The sequence below is a fragment of the Physcomitrium patens genome, chromosome 24 (assembly GCF_059467195.1).
Source record: "Physcomitrium patens ecotype Gransden chromosome 24, ASM5946719v1, whole genome shotgun sequence".
Classification (NCBI taxonomy): domain Eukaryota; kingdom Viridiplantae; phylum Streptophyta; class Bryopsida; order Funariales; family Funariaceae; genus Physcomitrium; species Physcomitrium patens.
This window is the reverse complement of record NC_143433.1, coordinates 9,239,854-9,252,602: the sequence shown is the minus strand read 5'-3', so window position 1 is coordinate 9,252,602 and position 12,749 is coordinate 9,239,854. Positions and strand designations below refer to the sequence as shown.

General features: G+C 51.7%; 4 pseudogenes across 4 annotated transcripts; 2 read left to right on the top strand and 2 right to left on the bottom strand.

Annotated features, from left to right (window-relative positions):
• Positions 1–6: 6 nt before the first annotated feature.
• Positions 7–2,569, top strand: LOC149986400 (phenylalanine ammonia-lyase pseudogene; annotated as a pseudogene). The gene has a single exon (XR_016500762.1). The product of XR_016500762.1 is annotated as a phenylalanine ammonia-lyase pseudogene (transcript).
• An 806-nt stretch (positions 2,570–3,375) lies between these two features.
• On the bottom strand, positions 3,376–6,227 carry LOC149986399 (naringenin-chalcone synthase pseudogene; annotated as a pseudogene). The gene is made up of 2 exons (XR_016500771.1): positions 6,087–6,227; positions 3,376–5,871 (listed from the first exon to the last, which is right to left on the bottom strand). The product of XR_016500771.1 is annotated as a naringenin-chalcone synthase pseudogene (transcript).
• Positions 6,228–6,441: 214 nt separating this feature from the next.
• LOC149986398 (phenylalanine ammonia-lyase pseudogene) lies at positions 6,442–9,004 on the top strand (annotated as a pseudogene). The gene has a single exon (XR_016500761.1). The product of XR_016500761.1 is annotated as a phenylalanine ammonia-lyase pseudogene (transcript).
• Positions 9,005–9,810: 806 nt separating this feature from the next.
• LOC149986397 (naringenin-chalcone synthase pseudogene) lies at positions 9,811–12,657 on the bottom strand (annotated as a pseudogene). The gene is made up of 2 exons (XR_016500773.1): positions 12,517–12,657; positions 9,811–12,301 (listed from the first exon to the last, which is right to left on the bottom strand). The product of XR_016500773.1 is annotated as a naringenin-chalcone synthase pseudogene (transcript).
• Between the last annotated feature and the right edge of the window lie 92 nt (positions 12,658–12,749).

Below are 12,749 nucleotides of genomic sequence, written 5' to 3'. Positions count from 1 at the left end.
CCAACAATGGCACCACGAGCTGGGGAGCTTAATGTCGTCGGATCAGGTGAGCAAATTGATGCGGCATCTTCAGACATGATGATGCTCGATGATAACACATCTCCGTACTGCATTGGCCTACTCGGTAATGGAGCAGTTCATGGTGCGGATCCTCTCAACTGGGCCAAGACCGCCAAGGCCATGGAATGCAGCCACCTCGAAGAAATCAAGCGGATGGTCGACACTTACCAAAATGCCACCCAGGTCATGATCGAGGGAGCCACCCTCACCGTACCTCAGGTAGCAGCCGTTGCTCGCAGACCCGACGTGCATGTCGTGCTCGATGCTGCCAATGCCAAGAGTAGAGTGGACGAGAGCTCCAACTGGGTGCTCGACAGGATCATGGGCGGAGGTGACATCTACGGCGTTACCACCGGGTTCGGAGCGACCTCTCATCGTCGCACGCAGCAAGGAGTGGAGCTCCAGCGCGAACTCATCCGCTTCCTGAATGCGGGAGTCCTCAGCAAGGGTAACTCCCTGCCATCCGAGACTGCCCGAGCGGCGATGCTAGTGCGTACCAACACGCTGATGCAGGGCTATTCTGGCATCCGCTGGGAGATCCTCCAAGCTATGGAGAAGCTACTCAACGCGCACGTCACCCCCAAGTTGCCCTTGCGGGGTACCATCACGGCATCCGGCGACCTCGTCCCCTTGTCGTATATCGCCGGCCTGCTTACCGGTCGCCCCAATTCCAAAGCCGTCACCGAGGACGGACGAGAGGTTTCCGCGCTGGAGGCCTTGCGCATCGCAGGCGTGGAGAAGCCCTTCGAGCTGGCGCCCAAGGAAGGGCTCGCCCTTGTCAACGGCACCGCAGTCGGTTCCGCCCTCGCTTCCACCGTGTGCTACGATGCCAACATCATGGTGTTGCTCGCCGAGGTTCTGTCCGCGCTCTTTTGCGAGGTAATGCAGGGCAAGCCCGAATTTGCCGACCCCCTGACTCACAAGCTGAAGCACCACCCCGGACAGATGGAAGCTGCGGCTGTCATGGAGTGGGTGCTGGACGGGAGTTCCTTCATGAAGGCTGCCGCCAAGTTCAATGAGACCGACCCCTGCGCAAGCCCAAGCAGGACAGATACGCGCTGCGAACTTCCCCGCAGTGGCTGGGCCCTCAGGTGGAGGTCATCCGCAACGCCACCCACGCCATCGAGCGGGAGATCAACTCTGTGAACGACAATCCCATCATCGACGCTGCCAGGGGCATCGCCCTGCACGGCGGCAACTTCCAGGGCACGCCCATCGGCGTGTCTATGGACAACACGCGCCTGGCGCTGGCCGCCATCGCTAAGCTCATGTTCGCACAATTCTCCGAACTTGTGAACGACTACTACAACAACGGATTACCGTCCAATTTGAGCGGGGGACCCAACCCCAGCCTGGATTACGGCATGAAAGGGGCAGAGATCGCCATGGCCTCGTACTTATCTGAGATTAACTACCTAGCCAACCCGGTCACCACCCATGTCCAAAGCGCGGAGCAACACAACCAAGATGTGAACTCACTGGGATTGGTGTCAGCCCGCAAAACGGAGGAAGCCATGGAGATTCTCAAGCTCATGAGCGCCACCTTCTTGGTAGGCTTGTGCCAGGCTGTCGACCTGCGTCATGTCGAAGAGACCATGCAGTCGGCCGTGAAGCAAGTAGTGACACAGGTGGCCAAGAAGACGCTCTTCATGGGCAGCGACGGATCACTGCTGCCATCACGCTTCTGCGAAAAGGAACTACTGATGGTAGTGGATCGTCAGCCGGTGTTCAGCTACATCGACGATTCCACCAGTGATTCATACCCTCTAATGGAGAAACTGCGAGGGGTGCTGGTGAGCCGTGCCTTGAAGAGTGCCGACAAGGAGACCTCCAACGCAGTGTTTAGGCAGATTCCAGTGTTTGAGGCAGAGCTGAAGCTGCAGCTGAGCCGTGTGGTGCCCGCGGTGCGAGAAGCATATGACACAAAGGGACTATCCTCGGTTCCCAACAGGATTCAAGACTGTAGGACGTATCCATTATACAAGCTAGTGCGCGGAGACTTGAAGACGCAGCTCCTGTCCGGGCAGAGGACGGTGTCTCCTGGGCAAGAGATTGAGAAGGTGTTCAATGCCATTTCTGCAGGCCAATTGGTGGCTCCTTTGTTGGAATGCGTTCAAGGCTGGACCGGCACACCAGGGCCCTTCCCCGCTCGCGCCTCTTGCTAGTTGACACTGCTTCACCTCCCAATTTTGTTCCGTTCATCTTCGTGTGGGTCACATTGACGTTACAATTAACTAATATTGTACATTAGTAGGAAGTGCGTCACATTGACGTTACAATTAACATTGTACATTAGTAGGAGATTCTTGTGTAAATGCTTGGAGTTGAGGTTGTGTGGTGCCTTCACCCTTGACCACCTCTGTTAACTCACACAGCTTTTAAATTGCAATTGCAATGCGTAGTTGTGTATATATTTCCTAACTTTAGAAGTAGAAGAGGAAGAAAGGTTCTATTATGGTGAGTCTCTTGTTTGCAAGCAAAAATGAATAAGAGTTCACTTTCAGCAACAGCCAAGACATCTACTTGAGTGGTCATGGATTGTTCAAATTTGTTTAGCTGTCTTTGTACGTTTAGTGGAGTTTCAGGAGGATGGATGTTCAGCGATTGATGTGATGATCTTCCCTTTATTTTATTTTGTGACTTTGCTTCCGTTGTGTCCAAGCTTCCCTATTGGTGTGCCAAACTTTCATGAATTTGTTCAAGCATTGGTTAATTTGAATGTTATCATTAGCACAAGATACAGCTGTTTTCAAAATTTTCTGATCAGATGATTTTAACCTTATTTATTAACCCTATGCATGTTACACCAGGCCCAAAATTTTGGATATTATATTACACCATGCCCAAAATTTTGGATGTTTTATTCCACCATGCCCAAACTTTGGATGTTATATTACACCATGCCCAAAATTTGGATATTATATTCCACCATGCCCAAAATTTGGATTTTATATTCCACCATGCCCAAAATTTGGATATTACATCACACCATGCCTAATATTTGAATTTTATGTTACACCAAGCCCAAAATGTCTTGAATACCACACCATTTAACACATTCCAACTGCATTTGAATTTTGAGAATTTAGTGAAACACCCACTGTTTGTGTCCAGATATCACTGAAACTGGTGGAGGATTAACTTTCTCAATGACCGACAGACAACAAATCACAGTTTTCATTAATTGTTGGCTGGGCCATGCTACCATGAGTTCAATGCAACCAACCAATTCCTTGCAGACCCTTCTCTTCTCAGTTTCCAATGCTACAGCAACAGATTCAAAAGTGACGAGAAACAGCTCAAAGAAACAGTGGGTAGTGTCGAACAATCGCAGCTGACTTAGAGGCTGCAATTATAAAAGCTCAAACGAACACATGGTCCGGAGATTCACCGATGAATTACATTCCTGATGAATTTCAGATCCATCGGCACAATGCGCACTACACACTCCCACTTCATCTTCTTCCAGCCCTAATTTTCTAAATAAGACTGTACTTCGCACCTCTGATTGCATTGTGACTATACATTGCCAAACTCCTGTCTTCCAGAAATAAATTGAGTGAACAATAAGAACGCTAGAGTAGATGCACTGCCAATTTAGCACAGCGAGAGAAATATACCCACAGGCGCCAGATCGTTCAGGTTCCGGATACGAAACAGTGGAACCCTAGATTTCAGAGTGTGTAAAGAGCTCGCTGAAGCAAGAACGTAGGTTGATTCGATAACCTGATTTCTCTTTTAAAATTAAGCGCGAACTCTAGCTCAGGAAGCAATACCATTGAAATTGAATTGCACACTTCTATGCTATGCTATGCTATGCTATGCTATGCAATGCTATGCAATAATATGATATGATACAAATTGGTGAGAATGGGGAGTAAAAAGGAGAGGTGGGGTGGAATCTAAGCGGAGTTGGGAGCGGCGCGGAGCACAAGCACTTCCAGTGTCAGTCCTGGTCCGAAGCCAATGAAGAATCCGAACTCGCTGCCCTCGCCCAAAGTGGACGCACCCATCTTCACAGACCTGTGCCGAATCTGATCCAACACAAACAGCACAGAGGCGCTAGACATGTTGCCAAACTCGGACAATATGTCCCTGCTCCCTTGCATCTTGTCCTTCGTCAGCTTCAGCTTCGCCTCCACCTGATCGAGAATGGCTGGACCTCCGGGATGCACCGCCCAGAACATCTCGTTCCATGCCGGTGATCCCACTGGCTTCCTGGCCTCGTTCAAAAACTTCTCGATGTTCTTGGAGATGAGCCCGGGTACATCCTTCATGAGGTGGAAGATGAGCCCCGCTTCGGTGAGATGTCCATCGATGGCTCCGTCGCTCTCTGGCAAGATGGTCTCTCCAGCCCAGTGCACTTCGAACAATGGCTTCTCTACCTCAGGCTTGGGGTCGGATCCAACCACGTACACGCCGGCGCCATCGCCGAACAGAGCTGAGCCCACAAGCCCGTCCAAGTGGTTCTCGCTCGGGGCTCGGTATGTGACTGCGGTCACCTCGCTCGCTACTGCCAGCACTCTGGCGCCCTTGTTGTTTTCGGCTAGATCCTTGGCCACTCTGAGCACGGATGCACCGCCGAAACACCCGGTTTGGTACATCATGACACGCTTCACAGTGGGCTTCAGGCCGAGCCGAGCAGCTTGGCCAGGGCGTGGTCGGCTCCGGGCATGTTGACGCCCGAGGTGGTGGCGAAGACGATGTGGGTAATGTCGGACTTGCGGCCGCCCCATTCCTTGATGGCCTTCTGGGCGGCCTCGGCGGCGAGCTTGGGGACCTGGACGACCACGATGTCGTGGCGGACGTTCAGGGAGGGCTCCATGTACGTGCAGATGCCTGGGTTGGCCTTGAGCACCTCCTCCGTGAGGAACATGTGGCGCTTCCTGATGCCCGACTTGTCACAGATGCGCTTGAATTTGGCCTTCAGGGCTTCCTTCTCGCCGCAATTGGTGATGTTGAAGAAGAAGTCGGGGTACTCACTCTGCAGAAACTCCGCGGGAGGCACCGCAGTGCCGATGCCTAGCACGCAGGCTGGCCCTTCAGCGCGGGGCTGGGCCCTGGGAAGCGCGGCCCTCGTAACATCCCCAGCAGAAGCCATTGGACAACCCCGGTCGATCTCCTCACTCTAGTTCTCAATCTGTGCTGCCAAACGTATTCCGACTTTGTCTGTCTGCTAATCCTGCAACAAGAGAGGTTGTTCTACGCACCGATTCAGTTATGCTACCAGTCGGGATCTGCGGAGACACCCCCACTCTCTTAGTTCGCCACGAGCTAGTTTATTTTCGTAAGTAACTTGAGTACAACGATCGGAGAGATTGCCAGAGAAATGATAGACGGTGTAGTTGGGTGGCGACTTCCGTTTTCAAGCTCGTATCGACCCTGCTATTTTCATGCACAGCGTGTGCCCTTTAAGAGCATCGCGATGTTGGCACTTTCATCAGGAACTTTCTGCGGAGTCATCGCTGTTGAAAGCGGTTGACCTTTTTTCTGCTTTCACCCCACCACTCTGCTACTCCATGTGTACACATCCCGTCTGGAGGCGAATTTTGAATTTCACAATTGCACGACAATTTTTGAATTTCGCAATCGAGTTTTGCACAGAACTCCTGGTCTTGACTTGGCCCTTTGAAATCTTATATTTTGGTCAGTTTCGACATCAGCGGAACGATCCATTCCAGCACACCAGCGTGACTGGGAGACTCTGAGAGTCAGGCTGAAGACCACGAAGAATCGCAGCGCCTTCGTCATTCCAAACAAGAACACGCGTCCGACTTTCCTCCAATAGAAACTGGGTCCACCCCAGAGAACCTGCGAATCACCGACAAGAACATGAGGGGAATTGTAGTTTGACCTAGTGTTGAAGTAAACGACAGGCGAACTAAATTTCAAACAACCGTGTATCATGAACCAATCTGGAGGACTCTCATCCTTCATGTGGCAGCAGGAGGCTCATAGGTCCAGGAAGGGCACCACTTTCAACATTTCAACGCCACCTCGGACTGCTTTCACCGCAATACACCCACCTTTATGGACTAGGGCCAGCCGCTAGGATACCTCTCGACGGCGAACACCGCGCTCTAGCCAGAGGCATTAGTTGCATAAAGAGCATTCCCCGAATCTCATTAATCTTCACTTCGCCCTGAGGCCCATTCAAGCAGCGAATGCCGGACAGGGCCTGCATCCCACCCTTCAGCAATTGATTCACCTCCCATCTCTTGAAAGATCAGCAAAGTTTGCTACTGCTGCTTGGTTGAGATTGTTTCCTGAAGTAGGCGTTCAGGCACGACTTCGAACTCTCAGTACATCACAGTCTTGCGTAGCTCCGCGCACCCAGTAGATCTCGACAGATAGTGTAATTGCAGGTCTTCAATACCAACAATGGCACCACGAGCTGGGGAGCTTAATGTCGTCGGATCAGGTGAGCAAATTGATGCGGCATCTTCAGACATGATGATGCTCGATGATAACACATCTCCGTACTGCATTGGCCTACTCGGTAATGGAGCAGTTCATGGTGCGGATCCTCTCAACTGGGCCAAGACCGCCAAGGCCATGGAATGCAGCCACCTCGAAGAAATCAAGCGGATGGTCGACACTTACCAAAATGCCACCCAGGTCATGATCGAGGGAGCCACCCTCACCGTACCTCAGGTAGCAGCCGTTGCTCGCAGACCCGACGTGCATGTCGTGCTCGATGCTGCCAATGCCAAGAGTAGAGTGGACGAGAGCTCCAACTGGGTGCTCGACAGGATCATGGGCGGAGGTGACATCTACGGCGTTACCACCGGGTTCGGAGCGACCTCTCATCGTCGCACGCAGCAAGGAGTGGAGCTCCAGCGCGAACTCATCCGCTTCCTGAATGCGGGAGTCCTCAGCAAGGGTAACTCCCTGCCATCCGAGACTGCCCGAGCGGCGATGCTAGTGCGTACCAACACGCTGATGCAGGGCTATTCTGGCATCCGCTGGGAGATCCTCCAAGCTATGGAGAAGCTACTCAACGCGCACGTCACCCCCAAGTTGCCCTTGCGGGGTACCATCACGGCATCCGGCGACCTCGTCCCCTTGTCGTATATCGCCGGCCTGCTTACCGGTCGCCCCAATTCCAAAGCCGTCACCGAGGACGGACGAGAGGTTTCCGCGCTGGAGGCCTTGCGCATCGCAGGCGTGGAGAAGCCCTTCGAGCTGGCGCCCAAGGAAGGGCTCGCCCTTGTCAACGGCACCGCAGTCGGTTCCGCCCTCGCTTCCACCGTGTGCTACGATGCCAACATCATGGTGTTGCTCGCCGAGGTTCTGTCCGCGCTCTTTTGCGAGGTAATGCAGGGCAAGCCCGAATTTGCCGACCCCCTGACTCACAAGCTGAAGCACCACCCCGGACAGATGGAAGCTGCGGCTGTCATGGAGTGGGTGCTGGACGGGAGTTCCTTCATGAAGGCTGCCGCCAAGTTCAATGAGACCGACCCCTGCGCAAGCCCAAGCAGGACAGATACGCGCTGCGAACTTCCCCGCAGTGGCTGGGCCCTCAGGTGGAGGTCATCCGCAACGCCACCCACGCCATCGAGCGGGAGATCAACTCTGTGAACGACAATCCCATCATCGACGCTGCCAGGGGCATCGCCCTGCACGGCGGCAACTTCCAGGGCACGCCCATCGGCGTGTCTATGGACAACACGCGCCTGGCGCTGGCCGCCATCGCTAAGCTCATGTTCGCACAATTCTCCGAACTTGTGAACGACTACTACAACAACGGATTACCGTCCAATTTGAGCGGGGGACCCAACCCCAGCCTGGATTACGGCATGAAAGGGGCAGAGATCGCCATGGCCTCGTACTTATCTGAGATTAACTACCTAGCCAACCCGGTCACCACCCATGTCCAAAGCGCGGAGCAACACAACCAAGATGTGAACTCACTGGGATTGGTGTCAGCCCGCAAAACGGAGGAAGCCATGGAGATTCTCAAGCTCATGAGCGCCACCTTCTTGGTAGGCTTGTGCCAGGCTGTCGACCTGCGTCATGTCGAAGAGACCATGCAGTCGGCCGTGAAGCAAGTAGTGACACAGGTGGCCAAGAAGACGCTCTTCATGGGCAGCGACGGATCACTGCTGCCATCACGCTTCTGCGAAAAGGAACTACTGATGGTAGTGGATCGTCAGCCGGTGTTCAGCTACATCGACGATTCCACCAGTGATTCATACCCTCTAATGGAGAAACTGCGAGGGGTGCTGGTGAGCCGTGCCTTGAAGAGTGCCGACAAGGAGACCTCCAACGCAGTGTTTAGGCAGATTCCAGTGTTTGAGGCAGAGCTGAAGCTGCAGCTGAGCCGTGTGGTGCCCGCGGTGCGAGAAGCATATGACACAAAGGGACTATCCTCGGTTCCCAACAGGATTCAAGACTGTAGGACGTATCCATTATACAAGCTAGTGCGCGGAGACTTGAAGACGCAGCTCCTGTCCGGGCAGAGGACGGTGTCTCCTGGGCAAGAGATTGAGAAGGTGTTCAATGCCATTTCTGCAGGCCAATTGGTGGCTCCTTTGTTGGAATGCGTTCAAGGCTGGACCGGCACACCAGGGCCCTTCCCCGCTCGCGCCTCTTGCTAGTTGACACTGCTTCACCTCCCAATTTTGTTCCGTTCATCTTCGTGTGGGTCACATTGACGTTACAATTAACTAATATTGTACATTAGTAGGAAGTGCGTCACATTGACGTTACAATTAACATTGTACATTAGTAGGAGATTCTTGTGTAAATGCTTGGAGTTGAGGTTGTGTGGTGCCTTCACCCTTGACCACCTCTGTTAACTCACACAGCTTTTAAATTGCAATTGCAATGCGTAGTTGTGTATATATTTCCTAACTTTAGAAGTAGAAGAGGAAGAAAGGTTCTATTATGGTGAGTCTCTTGTTTGCAAGCAAAAATGAATAAGAGTTCACTTTCAGCAACAGCCAAGACATCTACTTGAGTGGTCATGGATTGTTCAAATTTGTTTAGCTGTCTTTGTACGTTTAGTGGAGTTTCAGGAGGATGGATGTTCAGCGATTGATGTGATGATCTTCCCTTTATTTTATTTTGTGACTTTGCTTCCGTTGTGTCCAAGCTTCCCTATTGGTGTGCCAAACTTTCATGAATTTGTTCAAGCATTGGTTAATTTGAATGTTATCATTAGCACAAGATACAGCTGTTTTCAAAATTTTCTGATCAGATGATTTTAACCTTATTTATTAACCCTATGCATGTTACACCAGGCCCAAAATTTTGGATATTATATTACACCATGCCCAAAATTTTGGATGTTTTATTCCACCATGCCCAAACTTTGGATGTTATATTACACCATGCCCAAAATTTGGATATTATATTCCACCATGCCCAAAATTTGGATTTTATATTCCACCATGCCCAAAATTTGGATATTACATCACACCATGCCTAATATTTGAATTTTATGTTACACCAAGCCCAAAATGTCTTGAATACCACACCATTTAACACATTCCAACTGCATTTGAATTTTGAGAATTTAGTGAAACACCCACTGTTTGTGTCCAGATATCACTGAAACTGGTGGAGGATTAACTTTCTCAATGACCGACAGACAACAAATCACAGTTTTCATTAATTGTTGGCTGGGCCATGCTACCATGAGTTCAATGCAACCAACCAATTCCTTGCAGACCCTTCTCTTCTCAGTTTCCAATGCTACAGCAACAGATTCAAAAGTGACGAGAAACAGCTCAAAGAAACAGTGGGTAGTGTCGAACAATCGCAGCTGACTTAGAGGCTGCAATTATAAAAGCTCAAACGAACACATGGTCCGGAGATTCACCGATGAATTACATTCCTGATGAATTTCAGATCCATCGGCACAATGCGCACTACACACTCCCACTTCATCTTCTTCCAGCCCTAATTTTCTAAATAAGACTGTACTTCGCACCTCTGATTGCATTGTGACTATACATTGCCAAACTCCTGTCTTCCAGAAATAAATTGAGTGAACAATAAGAACGCTAGAGTAGATGCACTGCCAATTTAGCACAGCGAGAGAAATATACCCACAGGCGCCAGATCGTTCAGGTTCCGGATACGAAACAGTGGAACCCTAGATTTCAGAGTGTGTAAAGAGCTCGCTGAAGCAAGAACGTAGGTTGATTCGATAACCTGATTTCTCTTTTAAAATTAAGCGCGAACTCTAGCTCAGGAAGCAATACCATTGAAATTGAATTGCACACTTCTATGCTATGCTATGCTATGCTATGCTATGCAATGCTATGCAATAATATGATATGATACAAATTGGTGAGAATGGGGAGTAAAAAGGAGAGGTGGGGTGGAATCTAAGCGGAGTTGGGAGCGGCGCGGAGCACAAGCACTTCCAGTGTCAGTCCTGGTCCGAAGCCAATGAAGAATCCGAACTCGCTGCCCTCGCCCAAAGTGGACGCACCCATCTTCACAGACCTGTGCCGAATCTGATCCAACACAAACAGCACAGAGGCGCTAGACATGTTGCCAAACTCGGACAATATGTCCCTGCTCCCTTGCATCTTGTCCTTCGTCAGCTTCAGCTTCGCCTCCACCTGATCGAGAATGGCTGGACCTCCGGGATGCACCGCCCAGAACATCTCGTTCCATGCCGGTGATCCCACTGGCTTCCTGGCCTCGTTCAAAAACTTCTCGATGTTCTTGGAGATGAGCCCGGGTACATCCTTCATGAGGTGGAAGATGAGCCCCGCTTCGGTGAGATGTCCATCGATGGCTCCGTCGCTCTCTGGCAAGATGGTCTCTCCAGCCCAGTGCACTTCGAACAATGGCTTCTCTACCTCAGGCTTGGGGTCGGATCCAACCACGTACACGCCGGCGCCATCGCCGAACAGAGCTGAGCCCACAAGCCCGTCCAAGTGGTTCTCGCTCGGGGCTCGGTATGTGACTGCGGTCACCTCGCTCGCTACTGCCAGCACTCTGGCGCCCTTGTTGTTTTCGGCTAGATCCTTGGCCACTCTGAGCACGGATGCACCGCCGAAACACCCGGTTTGGTACATCATGACACGCTTCACAGTGGGCTTCAGGCCGAGCAGCTTGGCCAGGGCGTGGTCGGCTCCGGGCATGTTGACGCCCGAGGTGGTGGCGAAGACGATGTGGGTAATGTCGGACTTGCGGCCGCCCCATTCCTTGATGGCCTTCTGGGCGGCCTCGGCGGCGAGCTTGGGGACCTGGACGACCACGATGTCGTGGCGGACGTTCAGGGAGGGCTCCATGTACGTGCAGATGCCTGGGTTGGCCTTGAGCACCTCCTCCGTGAGGAACATGTGGCGCTTCCTGATGCCCGACTTGTCACAGATGCGCTTGAATTTGGCCTTCAGGGCTTCCTTCTCGCCGCAATTGGTGATGTTGAAGAAGAAGTCGGGGTACTCACTCTGCAGAAACTCCGCGGGAGGCACCGCAGTGCCGATGCCTAGCACGCAGGCTGGCCCTTCAGCGCGGGGCTGGGCCCTGGGAAGCGCGGCCCTCGTAACATCCCCAGCAGAAGCCATTGGACAACCCCGGTCGATCTCCTCACTCTAGTTCTCAATCTGTGCTGCCAAACGTATTCCGACTTTGTCTGTCTGCTAATCCTGCAACAAGAGAGGTTGTTCTACGCACCGATTCAGTTATGCTACCAGTCGGGATCTGCGGAGACACCCCCACTCTCTTAGTTCGCCACGAGCTAGTTTATTTTCGTAAGTAACTTGAGTACAACGATCGGAGAGATTGCCAGAGAAATGATAGACGGTGTAGTTGGGTGGCGACTTCCGTTTTCAAGCTCGTATCGACCCTGCTATTTTCATGCACAGCGTGTGCCCTTTAAGAGCATCGCGATGTTGGCACTTTCATCAGGAACTTTCTGCGGAGTCATCGCTGTTGAAAGCGGTTGACCTTTTTTCTGCTTTCACCCCACCACTCTGCTACTCCATGTGTACACATCCCGTCTGGAGGCGAATTTTGAATTTCACAATTGCACGACAATTTTTGAATTTCGCAATCGAGTTTTGCACAGAACTCCTGGTCTTGACTTGGCCCTTTGAAATCTTATATTTTGGTCAGTTTCGACATCAGCGGAACGATCCATTCCAGCACACCAGCGTGACTGGGAGACTCTGAGAGTCAGGCTGAAGACCACGAAGAATCGCAGCGCCTTCGTCATTCCAAACAAGAACACGCGTCCGACTTTCCTCCAATAGAAACTGGGTCCACCCCAGAGAACCTGCGAATCACCGACAAGAACATGAGGGGAATTGTAGTTTGACCTAGTGTTGAAGTAAACGACAGGCGAACTAAATTTCAAACAACCGTGTATCATGAACCAATCTGGAGGACTCTCATCCTTCATGTGGCAGCAGGAGGCTCATAGGTCCAGGAAGGGCACCACTTTCAACATTTCAACGCCACCTCGGACTGCTTTCACCGCAATACACCCACCTTTATGGACTAGGGCCAGCCGCTAGGATACCTCTCGACGGCGAACACCGCGCTCTAGCCAGAGGCATTAGTTGCATAAAGAGCATTCCCCGAATCTCATTAATCTTCACTTCGCCCTGAGGCCCATTCAAGCAGCGAATGCCGGACAGGGCCTGCATCCCACCCTTCAGCAATTGATTCACCTCCCATCTCTTGAAAGATCAGCAAAGTTTGCTACTGCTGCTTGGTTGAGA